The following is a 10,000-nucleotide window of genomic DNA, read 5'->3' on the forward strand; positions in this document are numbered from 1 at the left end:
GCACAAAAACAGACTGTTACTTCAAGACCACAAAGAAGTGGGAGCCCAAAGAATTCCTCTCTGCAATTCAATAAACAGGAGGAAAGATGTACTGTTTGCTGGCTCAAAATAGACACTAATTTTACATCTGTCTCTGAGGTACAGCAAAAAGCCAACTAAAGAGCAATAATAAATGTCCAAAACCAGCATTAGTATCCAAAAACTCTAACTGCAATCTTCAGAGGAATTAATTACAACTCCGTGTAACAGTTGCATTGGCAAAATGTTCCCATAATGATAGACAGGTATTGTACTTTATTACAGAGACATTTGCCATGTAATGCTATGTTTATATGATCAGTAATGGATAAGATCAAACTGTGCATAAGAAGAATGTCTGAATTATTGGCATTGTGTGCCATTTTGTGTCGAATCATTCTAAAGTTTCATTTTCTCCAAAAGTCTAGATGTAATGTGGATTTACCAAAAAGTACAAAGCTGATACTTAAAGTTGCTTCACAACAACTTGTCATAGTAAGACATATCTGGATATGAATTTCTAAAAACCTGTATTTGAAAAGCTAAAAAGCATAGTTTTCACTTTATAAGACTGGATTAGAGTAAACCTTCTCTTTTCCTCCTAAAAATAATTTAGATTTTTAATAGCGTAAACATATAGATTCATTTTACCACCAGATTTAAGCAAACAAGCAGTTCCTTTTACTGTCTGTAGAAATAACTTATTTTCTTATTTTTTATATTTTTTGTAAACAATGCAATAACAGCAGCTACATGTGACATTTGCTTCTGCCCATAATGATACGTACTGAAAAATGCACTATTAAAAAATGGTCCATGATAACATTTAAATGTTGTTAATAATTAGTCTGACATTTGAAGTACAGTAGTTGTAGTGTTGTCTTGAAAATGCTCTGTTCAATATTACCTAACTCCTGTTCATACTTATGTGCTTTCTGTGCATTATTCTGTCAGTTAGTGAACAAATAAGACATCAGTTCCTGATATATTAATATGCAAAAACTATGCTTAAGGGCCATATGCTACCTCCAATCCACGATGTAACTCATATTGATTTCAAGTATTGTTAAGGTTGTGACATAACCAGTAAAATAAAGGACCTGAAAAGTAAAAGATCAATTTTATAACTAATTTGCAAGGAATTTCTGGGAACAATTTGCAAGGAATTTGTGGGAACAATTTAGAGTGAAAGGTAGACATGACAATTTGCTCTCTGTTCTGCGAGCTGGGAACTCTTGGGTTCTAATGCCTGTTCTGACACAGGCTTCCTGATTAGCCTTAGTCAAGTCATTTAGGTCACCATATTCAAAAATGTCCATCGATTTTGGGTACCCACATTTTTAGGTCACCAACTTGAGAATCTGGGTAACCTTTGAGAATTTGGGTAACTCTGGAGAATCTGGGTAGCCCAGTTTGGACCCCAATCTCCATGCCTCAGTTTCTTCCTCTGTGAAATGAGGAACATAACTATTCCTCAGTAGTGCTGTGAGCATTAGTTAAGGTTTGTAAAGTATTTTGAAAATAAAACATCCATATAAGAACAAAAACATGCTGAGAATTATTGAGAACCAGTTGTGGTACACTTGGCTACAAGCGTTGTGATACAAAGTTTTTGGACCTAGAGAAAGGTCCATAATTCTCTCCATGGACACCCTCAGGTTAAAAGGCATGAACAAAGGGTACATGTTAACTTTGTGCAAGAGGTTGTGGGACAGGAATGGAATGTGGGAAGAAAACCACTAGATCTATTGCTATTGGTCATTAACCCAGTAAACCAGTGGTGAGAAGAGCAGAGAAGACCTAAAGAGGCAGAAAATATTGTCGCCTCATGGTTGCAAGTATAGAGCATCTCTGAAGCCTCCCCAAGGCTGGAAGCATCAGAGAATTTTTTCCTAATAGACTGTATGGAATCCCCTACACTAAGTCCAGCCACTGGGGGGTTGATACAGGGACAGAGATTGTGGGTCAAAGGACACAAATTTTCTGTATATGAATAATGCTGATTGTGGAGTAGGTAAAGAACTGCTGTGAAATACTCATGATACTAGTACAACACCTTAAGGATAATGGTGTGACCTAAGAATGGACTAAAAGCATTGAGCATACATTTCCTATATATACTAACCATAGACATCAAATAGAAAATGCCTTACATGTTTCTTGCTACTTTATTACTCCCACCATTTCATTTTTTATGGGATGTCTTTATTTGAAGAAGGACCTGACAGAAAGCCCAGGATCCTAAGCCACACCTAATCTGTTCCCATTCAGAAAAAACGGTCTAGATCTCATGAGTCATGAAGAAAAGTTAAGAATAAATATGATTTCAGGAATTCTACCGGTGACTGAACTTAAGAATATAAGGGAGTACGTTTTAGGTCAGCCACAGGTCCAACTTGCCCAATATTCTGCATGTTACAGTGACACAGAGCAGAGGCTAAAGAAAAGATGCCTGTCCAGGACCTATAGCAGGGTCTGTCGAGGCTGATCTATCCCTTGCCTCTATTACCTTACAGCTTCAGTAGCTACTGCCAGGTACAGACATTACACTTTTACTGACATAAGTAATTGGAAACTGGTCTGTACTCATAACAGAACAAAAATTTGTTGCACACAGACAGATTTAAAAATGGCAGAACCCAGTCTAAGATTTGCACAAACTCCCCTCTCCCCAAAGAGCGAGTGTGCATTTTGTTCACTACCAATCTAAACTATGCCACTTACAGAGAACTTTGCAACTTATATCAAGTCTGTCTTGGGCTTTTTGAAAGTCAGTACCTAGTCTTGATGCCTACGAAGTCCTCCTTTGGAGCCTGTACTGTATAACAGTGTAATACCCACTGATTCATAGATTCATAAACGTTTGGGTCCAAAGGAACCTTAGCAGATCATCAAGTCTGACCCCCTGCCCTGGGCAGGAAAGAGCTCTGGGGTCAGATGACCTAGCCATGGGGTCAGATGTGTCTTGCCTTCTCTTAAAGACCCCTTGATGGACCTGTTCTTTATAAATTTGTCTAATCCTCTTTGAACTTGGTTAAACTCTTGGCCTGTACAGCATCTTGTGGCAATGAGTTTCACAAGTTAACTACGAGCTGTGTGGAAAAAAAAAATCTGCATTTAGTTAATTTTAAACATGACTACTAATAAGCTTCTTCTATGCCCCGTAATTCTAACTGCTGTGGATTCAGGATTGAAGGGCAAGTTTTAGGTCTCAGTCTAGGCATATCCCAGCTGTCTTAAAACAAATCTGGTAATGTGAAGGTGAAGAGAGGAAAGACCTAAAATCTTAACTTAAAAGGGTGTTTAGGGAGCTTAAAAGGGTGCCTAAAAGCATCAGCCCTGAATTTCAGTATTGATGATCAGTCTTTTATTTTTTAACTCTTCTATCTCTTGTTAAGGAAGAAAGAATCTATGGATACCTTTGTTTCTCTCTTCCATTTAACCCGAATGAATGTAAGAACTTGAAACTAAGCCTTGGCTAGAGAATAAAGTAATTATAATGTAGAGCAAAGAAAGGTTTCAACATCCAGATTTTTAGAATAGGGCAGTTAGACCTTGTCAGTAGAGAGGTCCCTAAGTTAGGAAATGATGGGCATGTTTACACGTCTCAATTTAAGGTGCATTAAGGATGCAGGCCTACATGAGTGAACCCTTAATGCACCTTAAAAATGGTGAGTTTAGGCTATTTGCACCTAAATTTGATACCTGCAAAAGCAGTTATCAGATTTAGGTGCAAATAGCCAAAGCGCCGTAATGCACATGTAGACACGTTAAGGAACATCAGTGCTGTGTACACTGACTGACTTGGGACTAACTTTACTTAGTCTGACACCATGTTAATTTGCCTTAGCGCATGTATGTGTAAACATGTATCTAAATCTCCTTAATGCGCATTAGGGAAATGTGCGTTAAGTTTAGGCACACATAAAAGTACATGTAGATACACCCTATATCTATGTGAAAGCTACATTAGACTGGGAAGTTCATTTAAAGACCAAGATATAGCATTTATGAAGTTATTTTAACTTTGTGCTAATTATTTTTACCATTTATTTTAAAAACAGAAGTTGGAGGCAGTGTGGTGATAGAACAGTTCAAACATCATACTACAGCCTCAAAGGCATGAGTTTGACCCTGTTCTAGATACATGCCGAAGACTGTTTCCAGGTGTAAATGAGTACACGATCACATAACTCACCGGTATGCCATTGGCTGTGTGCCTCAGCCTGATGGACCATCTGGCTCAGGAAGACCTCTGACTTGACAGAAGTCAAAAGAAAGGTACATAGTCAGGACTTTGGTTAGGTAAAATAATGAGAATACATTTTGCTAAGGCTCTTGGCCCTTTTCTTCTGGGAGGTGTCCATTTATGCCAGTATCACAACAGCTGCTTCTTTGGGATTCGGTCTCTTTTCCAAATTAAATTTGTTAACTGGGGAGACACTTCAACCCCTGATAATGTGGACAACCAATCAAGATTCTTGGGTATGTACTTTTAGAAAGCTAAATTAATAGACTATCCTCCGGATAGAGTATAGAAAGTTTTTTCATCGCATCATTTCCCCCAACATTTCATAATAATAAAACGAGGCCTAGAAGAATTCTGAAAGCCTTAAATTCTATTTCAGATGAATCGGGAACTGAGCTGGCTCAGCTAACGACTTTGTTCAGGAAGAGTTATAAATTGCTTTGTTGCGATTTTGGTCTAATTGATAAGTATTGGAGGATTTTGGTGGTGGTGATGTGGATGATTTGCACTATATTTTGTATGTAAACCCTACATAGGTACAATTGTATCACTTCTAGGAATGGAAAGATAGACCTCTGCAAGGTCAAGCAACATCAGAAAGCACTCCTGGGAATATTGTGACTTTGTTTAATGATATTCTGAATCTTAATATCTTTTTAGTCTTGACTGAAGATCTTCAGGTTCCCTTTTAAATTAAAAGGAAGATGGAGAATTGCTCTGAGACTCATACTAGTGCTGATGTAGCCTAGAAGTAGAAGGTGTGAAATCCAAAGAATAATCTAGAATTTATGAGGATCTGATGAAATATATGAATGAAAGAAGAATAGATGGATAACAATTTTGAGTTCTAGTGAGTAACTGGGTTATACTAGGTTCAGTGCCAATTTATTTGAAGTTGGGTTCTGAAAGGTAGCTATAAAGTGATGCTTATAAGGCTTATGTGTTTACTGTCTTACAGGGGACTCAACAGGACTGGATGAGGAGTTAATGACGGTTGGTCTAGATTTGCTCTGCAGCTTTATAACTTTCTTCTGGGAGTTATAGGAGATAAATTATTTATGGTTAGATGTTTCTACATTGTAGAGTCAATTATACTATTTTTGTTTTCACATCTATTTCCCTGTTGTAACTTCATTGATTTGAAAGGAGTTACTTAAGATTACTGCAGAATCTGGTCCATGTTTTTCACTGACTTAATGAAAAATTTGGCTGTAGAGAATACAGAAGAACAGAAGATTTACAGTGTTGATCTGAGCCAATTCTGACTTCTGGCTATGGAGTTGGATGCCACTGCTCTGCCTGGAAAACACATGTCATCTATAGAGACATCCAAGCTGTCCACTGGCATCCGCCAACAAATCTCCTATCACTCTTCATTTGTCTGCTCTCGCTACCATCTTCACACTTTTTTTCTGTGTGGTCCCTTATTTCTAAAATGTCCTTAGTACTTCAGTGCAACTTGCTCTACCTGTTCTCTTTTTAACTTCCCTGTGAAATCTCCTAATGTGTCAGATTAATGCTGATCTTCATTCACTAGAAAGAAATTCATAATTGCCTGATATTACATATTTTAAGATGCTACACCATGTTACACAGGCTGTCCCTGTGTAAAAAGGAGTAAAAACAGGTGCCTAAAGATAGGCTGGGGTGAATCCAAAATTATGTCAGGTTTCTTTTATCTTTTCATCAACAGGGTCTTGGAAGAAGAACCCTTTTCAGAGAGAATAACTCTAGTTAAAAAAGGTAATGTGGTTTCAATCTGGGTAGTTACATTAACTGTATTGCTTTAAATTCCATATAGCCTCGTGGTTTACAATGGGTTCCTCTGCCTCCCTCAGGGTTCTCCCATTCAATTTTGCTGATGTCCTTGAAAGAGAAGTGAGAATGCATACCTGTCATCAGTTTCAATTTTGAAGGAAATTACAATTTTATCCTCTTTTTTTTTTTCTAAATGGGTTCACATGTATTGATAACTCTTGCACATCGTATCTAAGAATTCTTGGGGGGGACCCAAATATGTTGGTCTTTGTCAGACTGAAATGATTCTGAGTTTGATAGTTTCCATATTTCAGTGTGGCTGAGACTACATGAGACACTTGACTGCAGAGTTAACTACTTATGTCTGTAGTAAAGCATCACCATCTACATGTGCACCACTATTAAGCTGGACTAAATCCTACAGCTGAGTTATTTAATCTTCCCAATGAACATGTAGACAGTGACTGAGGCTGGCTGGGGCATTAGGGTGCTACAGTTTTGGGGGCTGCCTGCTGGTTAGCCCTGCACTGGAGTGCCCTTGGTCCCCAGCCAGCCCCTCCACAGCACAGTAAGCTGGCGAGGAGCAGGTCTGGGCTGGCAGACTGACACCCTCTCCACCCACCCTGGGCTTCTTGCCAGCTGGAGCTGTGCTGCTCTGGCTGAACATGCTGCAGTCATGGGCGCACATGTAAATGCTGCATCCAGGAGCAATAAATTCCAGCATGAAGAGCACCACAGTTTATTGTGTTGCATTAATAACACATGTAGATGCACCCACTGAGGAAAAAAAAAAGAACTGGGATTCATATTTCCAAGATTGCTGAGATTTAAAAAAAAAATTGGATATTTTACTTCTGGCTTTTTATGTGAAAATAAAGAATTCTTGATTAGAGGTGAAAATTTGCTTTTCGAGATGTCAGTTTAAATTATCTGTTGTGAATGAAGTCTTTACACATTCTCAGATGAAGAACAGGCAGGGGATGTAGAGGGACTCCCAAAAATAAATGCTAGCAGCATTACATTGCTGGAGGAGAGGCAGAATTTATAGTTCCTTTTTTACTAATCAAAGATAATTTGATTTCAAGTACATAGCCAAGGCAGCTTCTACAAGGTGGTTGGTTTTTGCTTATTCCATCACATACATCTGATACTCACCTCTCTGGGATTTGCTCTTTTTCTGTGAAGAAACTTAGGTAAAGCTTATATAATTGTGTTGCTCACAACGGGGCCAACGATGACCAAAACAGGTTGCTTCCCAGCAGCCTAATGCAACTCCCTTTCCCTTGGTGGGTGTACACTTACAGGAAGAGAATAATTGTAGACTGTTGTGATATGCAGCAGAACTTTTCAGCCACCCTTCCATTTTGAAAGAGTCTGCGAGAGTACATGGAAGAAAAGTTGTCCCTTGCTGGAGTGGGGAAGGAAGCACCAATTAGGGCTACAACTGTGTAGAAGAAAGAAGGGTAAAAGAAGAAAAACTACTCTAAAGTGAAGCCTCCAAGCCCCGGGTAAATGCAGAACAAGAAAACAACGCTACTGCACCAGTCTGGTCAGTAGATAAAGATATGGATGGAAGCAGAGGGGGATTGTGGTATAAACTGCACCCCATTCCCTGTCAAGAGAAGTAAAGAGAGGTAGTTAGCCATGTTAGTCTTAAGTCAAGTGGAAGGCAGGGTAGCTTTGCTGATAACATAGTGGCAGAAACATTTGTCATAATGCCCAAAAAATATCAGATAGAAAAGAAGAGAATTTCTTAAATGCACAAGTTGAGGTTTTCTTTTATTAAAATTTAATAAAAAATACAGCAAATAAATCCTCCTTAGAATCATATGAGAGTTGCAAGAGGAGACTGATCCTCCAGAGCTATTATGGTCTATTATGTAAATTCATACTTATAGAGAGCATTCACTCTGTAGATTATCAATCCTGAAAACTGTAATGGATTTTTTAGAGCGGTTATGATCTATCACATAACACACTTATTGTACAAAGTTAACATTCTGCTTATCTAATGTGCACTGAAGGACCCTGTATAAATGGAAGCTATTGATGCATTAGACTCCTCTTTGCCATTTGGGGCTATAACACAAATATATATTTGGGGGGTAATTTAAAGTAAGGTGGAAGTTCTTTCGCATGCTGATTCCATGACACCACATATTTATGGAAATCACATTGGACTGAGCACTTGCAGTTCAACTAAGGATTCTGATTCTAATGTCACACCAGTTTACTTTGGAGGAACACCACTTATTTCACAGAATTACTCCTTTCACACTAGCATGAATGAGATCAGAATCAACTCCTGTAAAATGTAGTTCTTCTACAATTAAAAAAAACCCCAGATAATTTTCATTCCATTCCATCCCAAGTGCCATGCCTGGATGAACTTGAAGATAAAATCAAACTGTGGTAATGTAGGGATATACGGTGGAAATAGTGACACAATTATAATTATCAGGGTGCAGACATTTTAGAAGCTGTAGTCAGCTGCTGACTTGTAGCTTTCAATATTTGAAGTGGGGACAGGGAAAATAGAAAAAAAAATAATAGAGTTAACTCCCATCACTTCTCTAAGCTCTTGCTTTTAGAAGAAAGAAAGAAAAAAAGAAAGACGTAGTTTTGTGAAATTCTCCTCCTTTCCATCTTACCATATTGACTCTTTAGACCATGGACCTTGGAAGCCAATACCACACTTCCCATTGGCATCAATGGGAGACAGGACTTGGTCCTTTATATCACCCCTATGTACAATTATCACTCAGGGATATTTTAAATCACTAGAATAATTTTCTTTCTAGATTGTAATGCTTCTTCTAGCTTTAAATTCACCTTGAATCTGAACATTAAAAAAAAAAAAAAAGTAAACCTCTGTTGTTTCCCGAAGTAAAATTAGAGTGGTGTTGATTACCTTACTTAACCCATGCCAAAAAAGGGATGGGGAGAAGGAGGGAGGGAAGGAAGCATCATACTGATGCCGCAGGAAAAAAACAACACATTTCTTTCTTTCATTGAGTCATTTAGATTTGTCAACTTGTGCTTTCTCTTCTTAAGAAAATTACTCAGGTCCTCCTGCTTTCTACTTCTACAGTATTCTTGCATTTCCAAGGAAAGAATACCTTGATAATATGCACTTCAAAATCCAGTCAATAATTGCCTTTGATGATGGGGGCAGAGGGAGGGGGGACCTGTGAGGATGCAGCAAAGGAATGCTGGAAAAAGCTAAAACTATCACCATACTTCTATGCTTCAATCTATGTTACGTATCTATTTGCAAACAGTTCTGCAATGATTTGTTAAATAAGTCAAATCCCTAAACAATATAAGCATTACACCAAAAGAAATCCCTAGCAATACCCCTTTAATTATTAGGATACATGACAATTCAACAAAGTATTTTAAATCAACCAGCAAAAAGAAGAATTAAGAACCCATACTGCAAAATATACTTATTATCATGCCTGAAATATATTCAGGAGGAAAGTGAAAATGACTGTAATTTAAGACCTGGAAGTATGAAATAATAAGCTACTGAACCATCAAAATTGTTTTGGTGCTGTTATCTGGCATGAGTGTAGACCTTGTCTAGCTTTAAGTTTTATAGTAATAAGACCTTGGAAACAAAACCTTGAATAAGCTGAACATAAAGAAAAGGGAAATGTGTCCTTGCGTAAATAGATATTGTGTCTATCACCTTCCTCCCAAAGGTTGCTCAACTCTAAAAAGCATGTAATAGGTGTAAAGTCAATAAATACTAAAGTGTATTTAACTATTCTTCAAAACATGACTGATCAGTTTGTAACTTAAAAATAAAACACACACACAAACACACACTCAAAAACTCTCTGTTTCTGCTTAGAAGTTTTGCAGTTGCTGGCATTTTATCTTCCTCCACCCCAAAGATTAATAGTTATACTTCTGACTCATTTTTTATAACACAGTTAACCTGCAATTTGGAGCCTAAATATCTTAAGT

At 37.8% G+C, this 10,000-nt stretch overlaps 1 protein-coding gene across 3 annotated transcripts in view; it reads right to left on the reverse strand.

Annotated features, from left to right (window-relative positions):
• Positions 1-10,000, reverse strand: part of ZEB2 (zinc finger E-box binding homeobox 2) — a 54,454-nt gene that overhangs the window by 44,352 nt on the left and 102 nt on the right. The gene's annotated exons all lie outside the window — the stretch shown is intronic.

Source organism: Crocodylus porosus, unplaced genomic scaffold, assembly GCF_001723895.1.
Source record: "Crocodylus porosus isolate Cpor-Errol unplaced genomic scaffold, CroPor_comp1, whole genome shotgun sequence".
NCBI lineage: Eukaryota > Metazoa > Chordata > Crocodylia > Crocodylidae > Crocodylus > Crocodylus porosus.